This window comes from Equus caballus, chromosome 13, assembly GCF_041296265.1.
Source record: "Equus caballus isolate H_3958 breed thoroughbred chromosome 13, TB-T2T, whole genome shotgun sequence".
Classification (NCBI taxonomy): Eukaryota; Metazoa; Chordata; class Mammalia; order Perissodactyla; family Equidae; genus Equus; species Equus caballus.
The window spans coordinates 27,689,947-27,709,329 of record NC_091696.1 but is presented as its reverse complement, the minus strand read 5'-3'; the positions used below and the strand labels follow the sequence as shown (position 1 = coordinate 27,709,329).

The window sequence follows — 19,383 nt, the reverse complement described above, 5'->3', positions numbered from 1 at the left end:
GGGCAGGCAGCCGGCCGACAACGCCTCCCATACCTGTTGGCACTGGCAAAGGGCAGCGGGCGGGCTGGCGGCCGCCCGAGCCACCTAGCCCTCCCTTGGGGGCTGCTCCTGGCTGGCCGCCCGCCCGGGGGCGTGGGGCTGGGGAAGGGCCGCGGGGTGTCCCACTCGGGTGTCCCGGAACTGTGCGGGCTGCATGCAGGCTGGGAGCCGCTCACCGAGCCCCCGGCGCCGGTGGCCGCGGGCGCCCGGGAGGTGGAAGGGAGGGAAGGAGAGTGGGAGCCGCACCGCAGCCCAGGTGGGAGAGCAGGGCGGCTTCCAGGTCTTCGGGAAGCCGAGAGTCATGGCGATCAGGAGAGGCGGGAGGCGGGATTCCCTCCACCTCCAGCCCTCCTGGGCGCACGCTCCTGGCCGCCACCCGCCCGGGGTCCGCGAGCCGTGGGGAGCGCGGGATAACCGGGGAGGCCTCCGGCAGCCAGCCTGGGACCTGGCTGGCTGCTCAGCGGGCCCCAGGGCCCTAGGCAGCTCGATGGCCCGGCGCCTGGGCAGGGGCGGGCTCCGGCTGTCCCGGGCAGTCTGGGTTCCAACGGGTGCCCCAGCCTCCCCGGACTGCGTGACCGGGAGTGAACTTCCTCGGACTTGGCCTGAGGGCGCCTAGGCAGCAGCAGGTAGTTCTGCGGCCGGCCTCGGGGCTGGGGCGAGCGGAGGACGCCTCACACCGACGGGATGGTGGTGCTGAGCGTGGACGGAGGGCTACGTTTTGCCTTCTAGGCGCCAGCCACGTGCGCCCTCTGCCCCCGCGCCCGGCATCATTTCCCACAGCTCTTTTTTTTTGAGGAGTGTGTGAGGAAAGCGCCTTCCCTGCCTTAGGTGTTGGGAGGCCCTTAGTCCCTGTGAAATGCCTGCAGTTCCCTGGGTGCCAAGACTGGGGCGCCATCCCCAGGCCCTGCGCCTGTTTTTTTTTTCCGCAGAGAAGGAAACTTTCCCGAGCTCAGAGAATAGCAGCTCAGTGCTGACTGTGTGTGGCTGTGTTGGGTCGTGTCCATTGAAGTCTGAAGTGCTAATAATAACTACGTTCTGGAGTGAATAAGAGCCGCGTCGGTGGTGGCGTGGAGATGACCTTGCCTAGGAAGAATGGGTAGATTTCTGCCCTCTGTGTGGCCAGACACAGGCAGCGTTTGTGCAAATATGAAAACTCATCACTCTTCAGATTTCCACGTTCTCCTTTAACTGCTGACTTTCAGTTGAAAAGATAAACTCTTTTTCAGTGCAGGCATCGCAGCTTTGCAAAGGGTTTTAAAGCCACTTGGTGTGAAATTTTCTTGAGGCTACAGCAGGACATGTTTTTTTATCGAAGTCGACTGCGGCGCTCCTCCTTGGCTTGTTGGTGGTTTTCATTTCATTTTTGTGGGATGGAAGGAAGTGTTGGTGGAAGAAGAAGGAAGTGTTGGTGGAGTCCAGATTTTATCTGCTACCTGTTTATATGAGGCTTTGACTGAAGTCTACACAGCGGCTCAGACCTCCCCTGTGCTTGCAGCTCTCTCGCAACGCCCAGTTTAGGATTCATTCCCCTTTCCAGAAGCTGCATAACTTCGCCAGTTCCTTAGGCAATGTTGGTGGCCTCCGTGAGTGCCCCATGGATGCCCCTGGGCTGCATTCCCCCAGCAGTGGCCCCCTTTCTTAGTTCACCGCAGATGTGTGGGTTTTTCATGGCACTAGCTGTCTAAAGAAGGGCTTTGTTTACTGAGAAACTGGTCTACGGTACTTCAGTTGGTTACTGGGTGTATCTAAGTGGAGTAATGAAAACAAAACTCTCTAGAAACCCAATCCCTTGGATATTTTATTGGAAGAGTGCTAAATCCTCTTAGAATTGTTCACCAAGATCACCTTTCTCTGAACTCGCAATGTAACTATTGCCAGTAATCAGGCCTTCAGTGAGGGTGCAGAATAAGGGCTTTTTAGAAAGAAAATAATTTAATTCAGCTGGTTCAGTCAAGAAAATGATGGGCAAGACTTGATGGAGATACACAACACCCTTTCCTCTCTAAAGGGTGGGAGGGGGCACTGATGTGAGGAGGGGGTATGTGTGTGACAGCTGGTTTGTTGAGTTTAACATTTATCTTCCCAGTGGGAGGCCTCTGATCAGTGCTTAAATATCGGGCAGGGTAGGGCTCCAGTCCAGAAATTTCTTTTCCATAGCCAGTGGCTCTGGGAAGGACAGTGTGCTCCTGGGTCCCCAGCCCCGGGGAGAGGTATCTGTGCACTAGTCCTTGAGCCTGTGGCTGTGTCTGCAGTCCTGGCTTTGCAGCCTACCCCAGAACTCCAGCACATGCAGTGCTCCTTGGGTGCCCGAAGGGGGCAAGTTCTTATATTGGGAGGAACTCTTGTGGCCCTGATAGGCCTTAGACATTTAAGGTCTTGGGAGTCTCTCTTAATTCAGATTTCTGAGACCCTGCTTGGTGCCAGACACTTTCACATATTTGAGCTCGTGTAAGCCTCATTTTTCATATTTGGAACTTGATGCTAAGGGAGATTAAGTAACTTTCCTGAGGGTGCATAACTTAGGGGGAGGGGCGGGGTTATGGTTTGATTCTCAAGGTTGGGATTCCTGATGCTAAGTCCAGGGCTCTTTCCACACTGCTGCTTAGGATCTGAAGCGTGTTTTGGTAACCTTCGACCTTTGGTGCTTTGTTTAGAGTCAGATCGTAGTGGGTGCCCTATGTTGGCTGAGTGAATCTAGGTCAGCGTCTCATTCCTCATTCCTAATGAGGAAACTCGGGCACAGGAGGAGCTGTGCCTTGGGCACTGGGTCAGAGGAGGAGGCCTTGACCCCTATGAGTGCCCACGTGGAGCTGTGTGAGGTTTGGGCCCAGATTGGTTTGATTATCGGCTGCTGCTGCTTTGCTCGTTCCCTGTCTGTGCCCACATTGGTATGGGATGGGTGATATCTTTGCCTTTCACTTGAGGCTTAAACTAATGTAGTCAGAGTGTCTGAAATATCCTTTCATGATGGAGAACCATTAGGCAGTGCAACCAGCAGTAGCCTCTGATGCTTGTTAAAACAGTGTGAGTCCTGCCTCTCAAGCAATGAAGCCATCCTTTAAGATGGACAAAGCATTAGCTGATCCCTTGGTGGCTCAATTTGAGGGTAATTCCGAATGTGGTTAGAAAGGAGGAAAATGAAAACACAATTGTTGCATCCAACCTGGGGTTTTCAAAGTGAATTATATTTTTAAGCATTTAACATCTACCAAAAATGTATTCAGTGCCTATTAATGTGGTACAGATATAGAGATGAATATGACACAGAGCCTGTCATCTAAAAATTCACAGATTAGTGGGGAAGGCAGGCCATGTGTTAGGGATACACATTTGTGAGCAGAGATGGAAGGTAGCTAGCCTAGGATGGAAGTGATGTCTGAGCTGAGCTTAAAGGATGATTATGAAGTGGTCAGCTTTAACTGGGTATTCCCATGCAGAAGAAATAGGGTGAGCACAGGGTGAAAGATTTTAAAAAACATGGAATATATGAGGAAGCAGCTGGTAGTGTGGAGTTCCTGGAACTTAAATGTCGAGGCTGGGAGTAACAAGAGAAGAGGCTGGAATGATGATGGAGGGTGATGGAGGGTGATGGAGGCCTTTGATCGGGACCAGGGGCTCAGCATTTCTCTGGTGGGGGTGGGCCGCGTGGTCAGATTTGAGTTTTAGGTGAGTCTGGTTGGGGGACCCTGTGGAGAATGGATTTGAAGACTGGAGGCATAAATACCAGTGAGGCGGCTGGCGCTGAGGCCGTGGTGGGGAGGATGGATGAGAAGAGGGAGATTCGGCAAACATTTAGGAGAATTCGGGCAACAGAAACCAGCTCTGGCTAACAAGAAAAGCAAATAAAGGGGATGTATTAGAAGTACTGATGGGAGCTCACAGGACTGAGGGCACGCCTGAAGACCGGGCCTGGAGCAGAGGGGAGTCAGGCAGTTGAGGGGATCTTGGTGGCAGGAATTGCCTTACGGTTTCTCTCAGATGTTCCCATGGAAGTAAATGATCCCCCACCTTTTCTATCATCAGCATCAGCATCATCAGCATCATCGTGGTATTAGTCTGCTACATTCAAAATGCTCAGAGGAAGTGTCCTGTTAGCATAGCTTTGGGTCTTCATGTCTAGGAGTAATTTTCTGAAAAGTCATCCTAATGGAGAGAGGTAGTTTTCTGAAAGGAAACTGGAACAATCTTGCTCAAACCTTGACATGGATATTGGGCATGTTGTCCACAGGAGGGACAGTTGGCTGGACTTATTGATGAATTGATGGAGAAGTGGGAGAAAGGGAAGGGTGTAGTGTGTCCACTGGGTTTCCGGTTTAGGTAATGGGGTGGATAAGCAAATGAAAGTCTGGTCAAGAACAAATAACTTGCTTGTTTTCCCTCTAGCAGGGCTGTGGGCAGCTCTCCGTGACCAGGCTGCAGGAGAAGGTGACAACCTATTTTAAAAAGTCTCATTAAGGGGCTGTGCTGCTGTGAAGAAAGCCTGTTTAAGTAGGTTGCTGTATCTCATGCCCCACAAATCTGGATACTTTGAAAACATTTTCATTCATTCAGCCAATATGTGTTGAGCATCTCTGGTTTAGGTACTGGGGAATATGGTGAATTAGATCGATAGAGGTGGTACTCTCATATTCTAGTGGTGGAAGGCATAATAAAAAGAAAAGAAAAGAAAAGAAAATTAGAGACATGCAGGGGCTCCCTCAGGTTGGGTGGTGAAGAAAGGTCTCATTGAGGAGCCATATTTAAGCTGGATAAGTTAGGGGAAGAGCTGGAGAAGAACTTTCAGGCAGTGGCAGCAGCCAGTGCAAAGGTCCTGAGGTAGGAACAACTGGGGTACATTAGAGGAACAGGAAGGAGGCTAGTGTGTCAGGAGATGAGTTCACAGAAGCAGGGTCTAGTTCATGGGGGGTCTTGGGGGTCTTCCTGTGGAATTTGGGTTTGATACAGAGTTTGTTGGGAGCCACTAAAGGCTTTTAAATGAGAGAGTGACATGATTTAATTTACGTTTTCGAAAGATCACCCTGGCAGCACTACCGTATGCACTACCTTGAGTCTTCATCCGTTAGAGTGTAAAATGAAATGTAGTGTTTAAGATGGAGAGAAAATGCTTTGTGGTTTCTAATGTAGCAATTAAATTTAGTGGTTTCTAACGTAACAATTAAATGTAGGTAAGGACAAACTTGCATTTCCAGTATGATTCCAGTTTTGTTTAAAAACATGATATAGAAGAATAATGGAAAGGAATGGACTAAAGATGTTAACATTGCTTGTCCAAAGGTGTTGGTGTTATGGATGATTTTTTTTCGAAAACGAGCACACATTTCTTTTATAATAAGAAAAAATCTTTTTAAAATGTAGACACTGATGGCCACAAATGTCTTGAATGGGGTGTTGTGAGACTGTATCTACTAAACACTTTTTTCCTACTATTTTATGTCAGGAAATTTTAATATCAAAAATCCATGGTCCTGTTTTGACAGAAGATAGGATACTTATTTTGCACCAGCTGTCCAATGGGTGGTTCTTTGTTTCATGCTTAAAAAATATTTTTAGTTATGAAAGCAAACATTCCTTTAAAAAAAAACAAAACAAATTAAGGCAATGTAGAAATGTTATATAAAAAATGAAAGCACCTTTCCGTACTCTCATTCCCCAGACCATTAACATTTCAGTATGCGTATTGTTAGATTTTTTCCTATGCATTTCAAATACATACATCTATATTTTGTTGAAAGATTTTGGAATATTGTCATAACAAGTTACCCTCTCTAAATTACTCTTCAAGAATCCTTGCCCTATAACTTGAAACCTAGATGGCCTTTTTCCCCCCTTGAAACAAAATTGTTAGGAAACCTAAACACCTAACTGAGCTAGAAGAAACTGAATCTTGCCTTTTTAGTATTCCGAGCGTTCACTGAAAGCATACTTTGTGTTTATAAAGAATAGAGCAATTAAATATTGATTAAAAGTTCATCTCTGAGCATTTAAACATTATTGCTGTAGTATCGGAGCCCAAAAGTTGGTGTCATGTTTATAAATCACTTGCACTTTTTCATTAACAAAAGCTAGCCGGTGTGAAAACTGAGAAGCACAAATCAAGGAACTTAGCTAATTATTTTGGTGACATATTTATTACAACAGAATATTATCCTTTGAAAACAGGAAAAAAGAGGCATTCACTGAAGTGTTACATGGAGCCATTGATGTGTCTGGATACCTGCGTGGTCTCGCCGTGCAGACTGGGTTGGGGGCTGAAGTGTCAGGAATGAAGGGCCACAAACTCAGTGTTAATGTCACTAAACAGTGTTGGATTGGAGTTTCATTACGTGATTCAGCAAAATTGCTACCTTTCCCATCATTGCTTTAATTAAACACATCCTTTCTTGGTGAAGAGAAGAGCGAATACGTGCTTAGAAGAGATGATTGTAAAGTAATAGAACCATGGAGTTGAAGAGGGAGCAGGGCCCTTGGTTATCTCATTTTACAGATGGGAAAAAATGAGGACCAGAGAGAGAAATGACATGTACTCTCAAACAGAGCCAATTTCCCCACCCCAGCGCCTCTTCTCTACACTCAGCAGTGGCTGTGTTGTTAGAAAATGAATTTATTTTGGTAAACCCAAGAATTAGGAAAGCATTCTGAACCTGATGAAAAATGGGAGGGTTTTTGAGCTGTTCATTCATTCTGTAAAGTGTAATCTGTTTGTGTACTGATAACAGGCCTAATTACTGTGTAAACATTTTTGTAGCCTGGTAAGGAAACCTCAAACATCTGTGCTGCACATTGATGCAGCGTCTCAGCCACCAGCATTCCTACTGCTTGTTCTTAAAACCAGTCGCTCTGTTATTTAATCTGGTCTATGGTTGATGATTCATTTTATACACAGACACATAAACACACATTCCAGAACCAGCAGGAAGTGACAACTAATAATAGCAAACTTGCACAGTACTTACTGTGTGTCGTCAACTCTCTGATTATTAGTATTTCCCCCATTTTACAGATGAAGAAATGAAGATGCAGCAAGATTTGGTAACTTGCCCAGGGTCCCAGGTTAGCGTGTGATGGATGGGAACTGCCACCACCATCATCTCAATCCGGAGGCATGTGACTCACCAGCTAAAATCTCCACCTTTGCTTGCCTCTCAAAGTCGAGCAAACTTTCAGCCAGAAAGATTGGTATCTGACTTTATGAAATCAATTTAACTTGTTAAATCACTTGTTGTTTGGGCAAACTCACAGATGTAGAGCTGCAGAGAGTTCTCCACGGGGACTGCGTTTCCAGGTCTCTTTTGTGGGTTGCCCCAATCCCGTCCCCTCATGAGTCACTTGGTGGTAGCAGGTCAAGGAGAGATCATCTGCCCTCAGCTGAGCCTAGTGGCTCTCTTTTCACTGCAAGACCCAACCCTCAAGTTAGTTGCATGGGCGCTCACCTGCTTCTGACCCCTAGTAGATTCAAATACTGTGAGCTTCCAGCTTGGCTAATAGGTCATCCTAATAAATACCAAAGTTCTCTACTTCTCACACCCAAAGAGATAAAATGCTTCTTTCAAAAATCCAGAAGTACAGAATCTGTGGAACCTTCAACAGGCAGTAGGCAACAGGGAAGCATCACATAATTAAAAAGGAGGGGAAAATAAGTGCAGGCGGGTACTGTCAATGGGTCGTCACTCAGAGATCTTAGCTAGCCTTAAATTATTAGTTATGATGCATGCTGACTCAGAACCTTATATACCAGAAGGGACGAATGCCAAGGAGCATTTGCCACGGACTCTTCTGGCTCCCTCAGTTTAACCTCTGGCCCCAGGAAGTCCATGTACTTGGAGATCCCTGCCTGAAAGATGTTGCTGAAGAAGGAAGTTCTGTCCTCTGCTTTGGAACACTGCAGTTGCCATGAGAGACAGAGAAAGAAAGAGAGAGAGAGTGAGCCAGTGCTGACAGGTAGCTTTTTCTGGGAGTGGCCACCTCCTGCAGGAGCTTGGAGGCTCCTAGCACTTATCTCAGACATGAAGGTAAATGCAAGAGGCAGGTACCAGGCCATCATCAGTTAGAACTCCAGCAGGCGGGTGGCCTTGCTCTGCTCTTGGGAAAGGTGATACAGACCCTTCTGTATTTGTGTTTTAGAACCTGAAGTGGAGAATATAGTTCAATGTTTTTCAAACTTTCCTGCACATTAGAATCTCCTGGGGAGCCTTAAAAAAGTCCCAATGCCCCATCACATCCCAGACCAGTGACATTGGAATCTTGCTGGGGTTGGGCGGGCACCAAGCCTCCTGAGTGATTCTACTGCACAGCCCACTTTGAGAACCAGGGCTCTAGGACAGGTTTTCTCAAATGAGGTGCCTGCAAATCACCTGGGGATCTTGTTCAAATGCAAATCCTGATGCCTGGGTCTGGAGCAGGCCTAGAGCCTGCATTTCTAAGCAGCTCCAGGCACTGCTGCTGCTTCAGGTGGGCCACACTGGGAGGGCAAGGCCTAGTTCGGAGAATTATGATCCTGACTTACTTGGCATCACGTGGGGGTCTTCTGCAACCATTGCCTTTTTATGAAATTATGGCATCTTTGGCTCATTCAGAGTAGGATTGGAGAATAGGGGGCCTAGACCCCTCTCCTCTGTATATATTCTTATAAAGAATAGAGCAATTAAACATTCATTAAAAGTTCATCTCTGAACATTTAAACATGATTGCTCTGGTGTTGGAACCCCAAAAGTTGGTGTCATGATTACAAATCACTTGTACTTATTTGCCCTTTGGGATCCAGTGCATTCCCCTGTCCCTGGTCAGCATTTGCAGAGTCAGAATCAGAGGGTCGGAGAGCTGGAAGGGACCTTAGGAATTATCTAGTCTAGACCACTCAGTTTTGGAGAGGAGGCAACTGAGACCCAGAGGGATCTGTCCAGAGTCACAGATCATCAGGCCAGGGCTGCTATGGACTGGAGACCAGGAGGATGGATGTGGCAGGATGAGGCCTGGGGAGAAGATAACCCCCCCATGCTGCTCCCAGTGCAGGGGAATCACAAGACAGGCATCCAAAAAGACTGCAGGTTTAGTCACCTTAAAGGCACCTGTGAATTGAGAGATGTTACTGTTAATTATACCTGTGACTTTCCATCCCTCCCTCCAGCCACCCCACCAGCTTTAGTTAACTACGCAGAAGCTTGACGAAGTTCTTCACTTCTGCGGTTGGAGCCGACACCTTGACAGATGTTCAACAGCCTGTTCCCAGGTGGGATGCTGATGCAGGCTGCCCTACTTCATGCAAAATAACTACATCTACCATTTTCACCCCAAATATTTTCCTCCTGTCTCTAGAACAAATAAAGAACATTCTTGACACATAGGTTTCTTGATGTTGTGGTGAATATGTTAAACCTGTTGTAAGAATAGTTGATAATTGATGTTCTTGGCATTTATCACCCAGCCGTGACGTGTTCAGCATGCAGTGACTAATAAATTATATTTTGTTGGATCCTTTTTTTCTACTTTTTCAGTTCAAGGCACCTGTTTCGGCATGTCAGTGTTGACAGGGCCGGTTTCCTGCCCATGTCTTTGTGCTTTGTAACCTGGCTTGAGATGAAGACAGTGAGTGTGAGTCTCAGGGACTGAAATGGACTTTGCTTTCTCAGGGTACTTTGCCCTAGAAGATCAAGTCTTTAAATTGAGTAGGAGAAGAATTAGGGGCACAGCAACGTTAGCATAAAGATTGCGGCAGTATAATTATAGCTAATGATTATATAAGTACTCCTTTCCAAGTACCTCATGTATGTTAACTCCTGTAATCCCTTGAACAACCCCTTGAAGTAGATTCCATTATTGATGAGGATACCAAACCACAGAGAAGTTACGTACCTTGCTGAAAGTCACACAGCTAGTGAGTAATGAAGCTAGTGACTATAGAAGCCATGCTCTTAAGCCACTTGGCTATTCTGCCTCTGTAACTGTGATCGCCCAGGATGTGCCAAGAGCTGCAGAGAACTTCCACAGAACGTTTTCACACAGACTCCGACTCTGACAGATTCCCTCTTGGAGCACCCTTTTACCTTCATGTGGATGCCTGCTCCCTCGCACCACTGGAGTTAGTCCTGCTGATGCTGGCCCTGTCCTATTTCCCCAAGTCTTTGCTTTTCTAGCTCTCTGTAGATGTGTCCACTGATGGGCCCACATATGGGCAAACCCTAGGTCATAAACAAAGAAGAGAATCCACGGCCAACTGGTAGGGATGGAATGTCAGTTGGGGCAACTGAGTGTACAGTAAGCCCCAGGTCTCTGTATTGCATCTGACTTACAGACTTCATCACCTTCTCATGTTGGCCATGCACTGGACTCATCTTGGCCTTCCTCTTCCTTCAGTGGCCAGTGGCCACCCATTGACCCGTGTTGGCCTACTCTCCCAGGACTGTGGCTCTGCTGTGCTTTGAGCCTGGCAGTCTCTCCCTCATTCTTGCTGGATTGTTCATATTGATTGATCATATTCCCCCAATATGAGCCTTCAGTTGGGGTTCTGCAGCTGGTGGACAGATGGAACCATTGAGTTCTCCCTTGCTTCAAGTCTGGCTCTCTGGACTGGAATTCCTGGGTCCAGTCCTTGTCTGAATTGTGCCACCATTGCCTTGCCCTTGATCATGGGCTGAGGCTGCCTGATGGTTGGTTCATTTTCCCCAGCCCAAGCCCACTGCCTTGGCCATTAGTTTGGCCCACTCTTGGCTCTCCCTCTCTTTGTGCTTGCCTGGTGTTGCTGCCTGATTTTCTCACCGCAGTCTGTTCCTTTAGGAGTTGGCAAACTTTTTCTCTAAAGGGGCAGCTAGTGAATATTTCAGACTTTGCAGGTCATATGGTCCTTGCTGCGATTACTCAGCTCTGCTTTTGTGGCCAGAAAGCAACCACTGAAAAGACGTAAATGAATGAGTGTGGCTTTGTTGCAATAAAACTTTATTTACAAGGGTGGACTGAATTTTGGCTCATGGCCTGTAGTTTGCTGACCCCTGCTTCAGGATATCTATTCTCTGCCTCTTTCTGACTTCCGCCCTGCGATGACAATGTCTCTTTAGAGGCCATTAGTGAGCCTAGTCTAGAACCCTGGGCTGCGATTTCTACTCCGAATTCCCTAGAACCCCATACTCATTGACCTTCCTGACCTATTGCTGTATTCACTTTGCAACCTTCACCTTGAATAAAATCAACCAGCCATTCACTTTTTGAAGTTCTCAGTCAGCTAAATTGGTTCCATTGAGAATTTATGTTCTTCAACAACAGCTTGGTCCCAAATTCTTTTTACTAATCCTTCTATTGAACTCTTGGCTGATTTCTTGTCCAATTCACTATGCTATATTCCTGAATCTCTTCTACACTTCTTAATTTCCTACTCCCCTCCCACCCATTCATTCTCAGCAGACGACCTTGCCTCCTACTTTGAGACTCTGAGGGTGTGAGCTCCCTCACTTCTTTCCTCGACTTCAACATTCTCCATCCTTTCTACTTCAAAATTTCTCCTTTCTTCCCATTTCAAAGGAAGAAGTATCCTTACCAAGGAAAATTTGGCTGTGCCATTAATCTAATCAGTTTCCTTTTCTCCTCAGCTTCAGTCTCACATTTTCCTTCCTTTAGCTCATAAACATTGTCTCCCCATAACTTCGCTTGACCTTGCTGCCTCTCCCGGCTGCCATCCTCTTTCACTCTCTCTCTTTATTGAAAAGCTTCTGAAAAGGAGGCTCTGCCCCTGCTGCTCTCACTTTTTCACCTTATTCTTGTCTTGTTCATGAACTGTTTGCTGTTGGCCAACTCTACCGTTGGTCCCCTACTATATTGTCTTATATGCTTAGTATATTGTGAACTTGCTTTTTTAAAGATCACCGACATCCTCATTTTATTTTATTATTATTACTTTTTTGGTGAGGAAGATTCCCCCCAAGCTAACATCCATTGCCAACCTTCCTTGTTTTTTTAACTTTTCACTTGAGGAAGATTAGCCCTGAGCTAACATCTGTACCAGTCTTCCTCTATTTTTTGTACATGGGATGTCTCCACAGCATGGCTGATGAATGGAGCAGGTCCATGCTCGTGATCCAAACCCGCAAACCCAGGCCTCTGAAGTGGAGCATGTGGAACTTTAACCACTCGGCCATGGGGCCGGCCCCAAGATCCTCATTTTAAAATCTAAGGATGTGGACTCATTTCTCATACTTGGCGACATTTGACACTGTTGACCATCCTCTTCCTCAGGTGACTCCCCCAAATGAACTCTCCTGTCTTTCTTCTCCCCTCTTAGCTTTTTGTATTAGTGTGCTAGGGCTGCTGTAACAAAACACCACAGACTGGGTGGATTAAACAATAGAAATTCATTTTCTCACAGCTCTGGAGGGTGGAGGTTCAAGAGCAGGGTGTCAGCAGGCTGGGTCCTTTCAAGGGCCGTGAGAGAAGGATCCGTTCCAGGCCTCTCTCCTTGGCTTGTAGATGGCTGTCTTCTCTGTGTCTTCATGAGGTTTTCCTTTATGTGTGTCTGTGTCCAAATTTCCTTTTCTTATAAGGAAACCAGTCCCACTTGGTTAGGGCTCACCTGAATGACCTCATTTTAACCTAATCACCTCTTTAAAGCCTATCTCTAAATATGGTCACATTCTAAGGTTAGAACTTCAACATAGGAACTTTGGGGGAGATGCAATTCACCCAGAAGACTTTTCTATTTCCATTTTCCCTTTACTACACCTCAAATGTACATGTTCCCAAAGTCCGTGCCTTGGCCTCTTTCTTTTCATGTTCTCTCTATCTTTGAACAATCTTCTTTCCCTCCATACTTTATCTCTTGTAGCATCAAATCTTATCAGGCATTAGATGTAAATTGTCCCATAGGCACTGCAAACTCAACATGGCCCAAACAGAATGGACAATTTGCTCCCCCATACACAGTGCGTTCTCCTGCCTGACCTGAAGCCCCCAGCCCCACAGACACTCAGAATAAGAAACTTGTTGTCATTTCTGGCACTCTCTCCCCACCCACATGTGATTAATCAGTGTGTCAGTTCTGTTGTTTGGCATCAACATTCTGACCTTATTGCCACTGCTGTTGTTCTGGCCTGGACTTGAGCCAGCTCCGACAGGTCCACCCACTGAAAAAATAAGATGAGTAATGCCATTCTGGTCTTCCAGAAACTTCCAGGTGCATCTCACTGAGATTAAAACTTTGACTGACTGGTGACTTTCATTTGGCCTCATTTGACATTTACCACTGCCACCTTTGCTGTGTTCAAGTTCCACCAGATGACAGACCTCTGTGTCTTTGCTTCTGCAGCTTAGAAGCTCCTTATCATTCAAAGGCAAAGTTAAATCTGACCTTGCCTGTCAAGTGTACCTTGATCCCCAGCGTTGGATTGAATTTCTCCTTCCTCTGTGTTAGTATAATACTTACCTGTACATGTACTCTAATGCTTATTGGCTCGTGCTAGGTATCGCATTTAGAATTACAGAGTCCTCCTGGAAAAGTAAAATTAAAGGGATTTTAGAAGGCATCCATTCCAGTGAGGAGACAGACCCTCTCTATAAGCTAACTTCCAGTTAGGTCTCTTCTTCTTCTTCTCAGTTGTAAGCCCTTTCAAGGGGCTTGGTGGCATGTGTGCGTGTGCGTGTGGGTTTTCTCTACAGCTCTTGGCAGAGTGCTTTGCCTTAAGACGTGTAAAGGTGTTTCTTAAGTTTAATTGGAGGACAGTACGGTAGGGATCTACCTGTGCCTTTGGCCCTCTGTGATGTTAAGAATTGGACATCAGGGTGGTAAGAACAAGCCTGTGTTGGTTTGCAAGGTGGTTCTCTGCAGTAATCTTTGCCTTCCATTGCTTGCTCTGTGGTTATTCACTTTAGTGCAAAATGGAGATAGTAGTTCAGACACTTCTCCCATGGGGAAGGTGGCAGGTAGGGGAGGAATGGAAGTGGGTTCAATGAACTACTTCTTACAGTACCTTGAGTTCTTTGGAGAAGAAGCAGGAGAGGAAACCAACTAAAATCAAGGTGCTTCTTAAAAGAACCCTTTAAGTAAATCTGAACAGACGAATAAGGAAGTAATTGTTTGCATTGAAATCAAATAATTCACTGTAGTGTCCTCTTAAATAGGATCTCCCCTCATGAATCTGAGTGCAGTTTCCAGATCATTAGGTAATTGACAGAGGGAGGTGAGAGCAGAGAAAATCATCTGTGGGAACAGCAATAGAAAGCACAATCAGAAATAACAGCAAGCAGTTCAGATATTGTGACGCAAATCACTGGGAAAGAGAGTTTGATCTGTTGCACAAAGCTAAGATGTTTTTCTGAAAGGGTGTGGTGGTTTAACATTCTTTTTCCTGGCTTTCCAATGCGTGCATGAATCTTCACGTTTCCCTCTTCTCAAGGAAGCTCTTTGGATTCCTGCATTTACCAGGACTGGTAACCAGCTGGCGCCTTGTGAAGGGAGCATTACGCCCTTTACCTTTGAGGGACTGGAAGTAAGGCCTCCGTCATCCCATCCTTTTCTGTGGCTCAGGACTTCTTGTTGTTTCTGGGGGCAGACACTCCCTAGACCAGGGCTGTCTGTGTGCCACAAGGAGCCCCCCTTATGGTCACAGCTCTGTCCCCGGCTTTGTCGCCTGGCCATCTCATCCTGCCAGATGCTGGCTGTCGTCAGACCGCTGGGGGAGCCAGCCAGGCAGAGTGAATGGAGTTGCGGGAACCGTGGTAACACCGCTTTGCCCTGTTGAGACCCAGTCAGCCTTCTTAGAAATGTCGGGATGGAGCTCCCCTGCGGGATGCCGCGCGCTCCGATTCCCTGGTGCACGGGGCTCCCCCGGGGAGAAATCTGCTGCCATCTGGTCACTGCTTCCTTGCATGTAAATATTAAGCACGAAAGTAAAGATTTGTGGTCAAACTTTTAAAGATAAGCAAATAGAGGAAAATAAAATTTACTCAATCCCATGAACCCAGAGAGAACTGTGGATCACGGTTTGGGGATAAAACCTCACAGAGTCTGTGTTTGTGTGTAGGCACGCGAGGGACGGGTGTTCGTGTATTTGCGAAGGGGCTGTGACTCTTGCGTGACCTGCTTTTTATCTGACTCTCTTATGGGAGTCTCTCCAGGTTGCTCAGTTGCTCCCGCCTCCTCATTTTTGATGAATGCGTTCTACTCGGCAAAAGCGGGTGCCATGTGTTATTTTTGATTATACTATCGAAAAATATTGTACGTCCATAAGTGTTTTTCTGAGGATAAATTCTCAGCAGTGTACTGATTGGGTCAAGGATTTGGGTTACTTTCCTCAAGATTTTTCCCATTCCGCTTCCGGCTTTGACATATGAGGAAACGAGAGGTTCATTGCAATACATCCTCACGGGCGCTATTGGCATTAACTGCTTTGGAAATTTGATAGCCAAAATGGTTTTGACTTCTTGTTTTATCCTGGATTTCTGGGATTATAAGCACACACAGGTTTTGTTTTTTCATTTACTTAATGGCCATTTGATTTTTTCTTTTGTGAATTGTGTTTTATGTCTATTTTTCTATTGAGGTGTTCTCTTAAAAAAATGACTTGCAAGAACTCTAGTAGAGAGAATGTTACTCTTTGTTTATTACATGTTACAGAATTTTCCAAGTTAACTGTTTATCTCTTTATTTCTTTTATATTACTTTTAACTTATTTTCAAAAATATTTAATCAAATGTTTTATCGTGTTCTTTTAAATATTTAAGTTTTGAAGTCATGCTTAGAAAATGCTTCCTCATCCTCAAGATTACATAAATATTTACCTCTAGGTTTTAAATTTTTCTTCTAAACTAAAAAAAAACCCTTTTTTTAAAATTAACGTAGTGTATAGCTTAAAAGTTGAATAGTATTAAATAGCTTCTAACACGAAGTGATGGTCCCTTGCCATCCTGGGGCAGTGTGCTGCAGAGCAAGGATCCAAGGAACTTGGGTGCGGGAATTCTGCCATCAGGCCAGGGATGGAGACTGAGGACCCCTGGATCTCAGCTTGGCCCCTATGATCTTGGTCGCAGCAGGCACCTCACCCCAGCCCTGCAGTGGGCCTGGTGTGCCCTCTCGTTATTTCTGCCCAAGTTAGCTTGCTGGCTCCCAGGACACAGGGCACCGGAGCAGGGCTCTGTCTGTCTGCCCCTGACCCAGGCTTCCTGAGGCACTGACGCTGCCAGTGTGTGCCTTTCAGGGTTCCCACTCCGACTGGCCAGCTCCTTCCTAGCGTAGACCCATGACAGGCACAGAGTTTGTCCTCCCCTTCACTCTGCTCGGGCATTCACTCCGCCTTCCACCGTCTGACTTCCACAGCTCCTGTGAGCCTTTCCTTCCACTTCTTTCTGTCCCTCTGGCTTACAGGGCAGTGTCTCCCTGCCTCCCGTCCTTCGTTCCTATTTGAGCAGTGTTGTAGGAAGGAGATGCGAGAAATGAGTGAGGTTGATTTGCCAGTTTTTACCGGAAGTCTAATATATATTTTCATCATTACATTTTTTAATCCATCTGATATTAATTTTGGCTGGGGTGTGACGTAGGGTCTAACTTTATTTTTTTTCCAAATTGTTTTCAATTTTTCTAATACTGAATTGAAGAATTTGTTGAATTCTAAATTGAGTAATTTAGAAGTGCCAGTTTTGTTATATACCAAATTGTTATATACCAAATTACCATACTCATTTGGACTGACTTCTAATCTGTTGGTTCTGCTCCACTGTTCCATCTATTCTTTTTCCTGGTTTAATTATAGTACCTTTAAAAATCTGTTGTGGCCAGCCCTGTAGCCGAGTGATTAGGTTTGTGTACTCCAGCAGCCTGGGGTTCACCAGTTTGGATCCTGCGTGCGACCTACACACTGCTCATCAAACCATGCTGTGGCGGCGTCCCACATAGAAGAACTGGAGGACTTAGGACTTGGGTGTACAACTATGTCTTGGGGCTTTGGGGAGAAAAAGAAAAAGAGGAAGTTTGGCAACAGATGTTAGCTCAAGGGCCAATCTTCCTCATCAAAAAAAAAAAAAACTGATAGGGCAAATTTTCCCTTTCCTTTCTTATATTTTTAAATTACTGATTTTTTTCAATGGGAAAATAATTATGATCTTTATAGTCACTATTTATCCAGATGTCCCCAGAGCTTTCAACCTTCGAAACAGTTTTTTTAATGATGCCATTGTCATGTTTTTCTTTGACTTACTTGTCCTTCTTGAATTTTCTACACCTGAGGCACTTTTCTAAAGTTATATTTCAAAAAAGTTATATTGCAAAAAAAATATTCCCTGGGATGGGGATCTCTTGGTGTGTGTGGCTTGCCTGTAACCCAGTTTACTGTCCCCTCAACTTCAAAGTGGTACAGTGCTGTCTGTTATGGGGAACACAGCTTCTGGGTCTAACCCAGGTCAAAAAGCAAAAAACACACAACACAGATGAATGACTCACTGGAACCAGAATTCTCCCTGTAGTCTGGGGCAGGTGGCCCTCAGCAATGCTGAGAGAAGTCAACTGTGTGTCCCAGGTGTGAGTGGCTCTTACCTGTCTGGAAATGGTTACCTTGTGGCAGGTGGCCCCTGTCATCTTTAGTTTACTCCTTCCCTTTTTTCTCACCGTTTTCCTATGCACATCTCTTGGATCTTTCCTATTTCCTTGTATTATCCCTATCTTTCTTTAAAGTCTGGGCCTTGCTATGGCATCCAAACCTTTATGGATCACCTTAGTCCCCTTAAAATATATAAATTCCACATCTTTTACTCCTTTTGTGCACTACTGTCATTTTCCTTGTTGGCCACTCCTAAAACTTGACCCTCCTGCTGGTGTCTTTTTTTCTTTTTTTGTTTTTTGAGGAAGATTAGCCCTGAGCTAACTGCTGCCAATCCTCCTCTTTTTGCTGAGGAAGACTGGGCCTGAGCTAACGTCCATGCCCATCTTCCTCTACTTTATATGTGGGACGCCTACCACAGCATGGATTTTGCCAAGCGGTGCCATGCCCACACCAGGATCCGAACCAGCGAACCCTGAGCCACCAAGAAGAGGAACGTGCAAACATAACGGCTGTGCCACCAGGCCCGCCCCTGCTGGTGTGTTTTGACACTGATGTCATCAGATGCGTCAAAGTGCCTCACCCTCCTCCCAGTTCACGGTTGAGTTCTAGAACTCCCTGAGGTATTGTCTAAGTGATACATGTTGATATCACACTGGTGATTATGGCCACTGAGGTCACATTTTTCTTGCTTTCCCCTCCCTTCCCTGCCTGGACTGCCCTTAGCCACTGATGTTAGTGAGCACTGCCTTGTGGAGGCCATTGCTGTGGGTGTTCAGCAGCAACCTAAGTGCCAGGAGCTGGATGCATTGCTTACCATGTGCCAGGCTGTGTGCTAAGTATTTTCTGGATAATCTCGTTTAGTGCTTAAGACTGCTTCAAGAAGTAGATACCATATGACTCCCATTTTATCAATGGGCAAACTAAGGCTTAGAAGGGTTGCATTGTCTAGGGTTTTACAGCTAGAATTTGGCAGAACCAGGACTGTCCAGGGGTCTGTTTAGCTTGAACACCAATCCACCATGCTGCTTCTCTTTGCATGTTTAGAGGCCAAAGAGTTGGGAAAGGCCCCCTCCTCCCTGAGCGAGTCCTTGAGCTCAACATTGAGAAAGGCCACCATTAGCAGTCAGAGAGTGATGACATGAAGGGGTGGTGTGTGGGGCATGGCAGAGAGACAGCAGCAGAGCACTCAGGTGGGAGAGGGATGGCAGGTACCCCTTTAGAAGTGTCAGCACCTTGACCGGAATCTGCATCTTTCCGTACACTCTGGTCTGAAACCCCACAGCCCCTGGGCAGCCTTGAAGCAGGAAGCACCAGCAAACCTCCTCATTCAAACTCAGAACATCTCCCTGGACCTGGTGAGCAAGGTCATTTCGGGAGAGAGTGGAGAGAAGATGACTAAATTAGGTTGGCTTTTGTACCTCCTTGGCTTGGAGTGGAGTGTGGGAAGCGATCCAGTGTTGCTTTTCCTGGCTGGCTGTGGGACAGAAGAAGACAGCAAACAGTGGGGGACCTTGTGCTTGTGTTTGTTTTGCCTCTTCGTGCCCTTCCCTGCCTGCTGACTCTGATCCATCAGCTTCCCTCTGATGCCCTCGGCCAAGGGCTCTGGAAGGTGGCTTCTTGTCCTCTGTCGTGGTGCTACCCCTGCATTCCTTGAGTCCCTGTTTGCATAACTGATGTGAATGTTCCTGTCCCCCATTCTTTTCTTTAGTGCCTTGTACACTCCATGGGACCTTGTCCTGGACCTTTTGCTTTGTCAGAGAAGAGGGCTCCATCCTGAGTTCCCTGGAGCCTTTTTTTATTGAGGTCATAATAGTTTATAACATTGTGAAATTTC

At 46.2% G+C, this 19,383-nt stretch overlaps 1 protein-coding gene across 11 annotated transcripts in view; it reads left to right on the top strand.

The window, feature by feature from the left end:
- The window catches only part of CALN1 (calneuron 1), a 521,933-nt gene that overhangs the window by 126,181 nt on the left and 376,369 nt on the right, over positions 1 to 19,383 (top strand). Inside the window, exon 2 of one of the 11 annotated variants that reach the window (XM_070231772.1) lies at positions 9,164 to 9,265. The exons of the other annotated variants lie outside the window; for them this stretch is intronic. The gene's annotated coding sequence lies outside the window, so the exon portion shown is untranslated. The remainder of the gene's footprint in view (positions 1 to 9,163; positions 9,266 to 19,383) is intronic. 11 annotated transcript variants of the gene reach the window in all.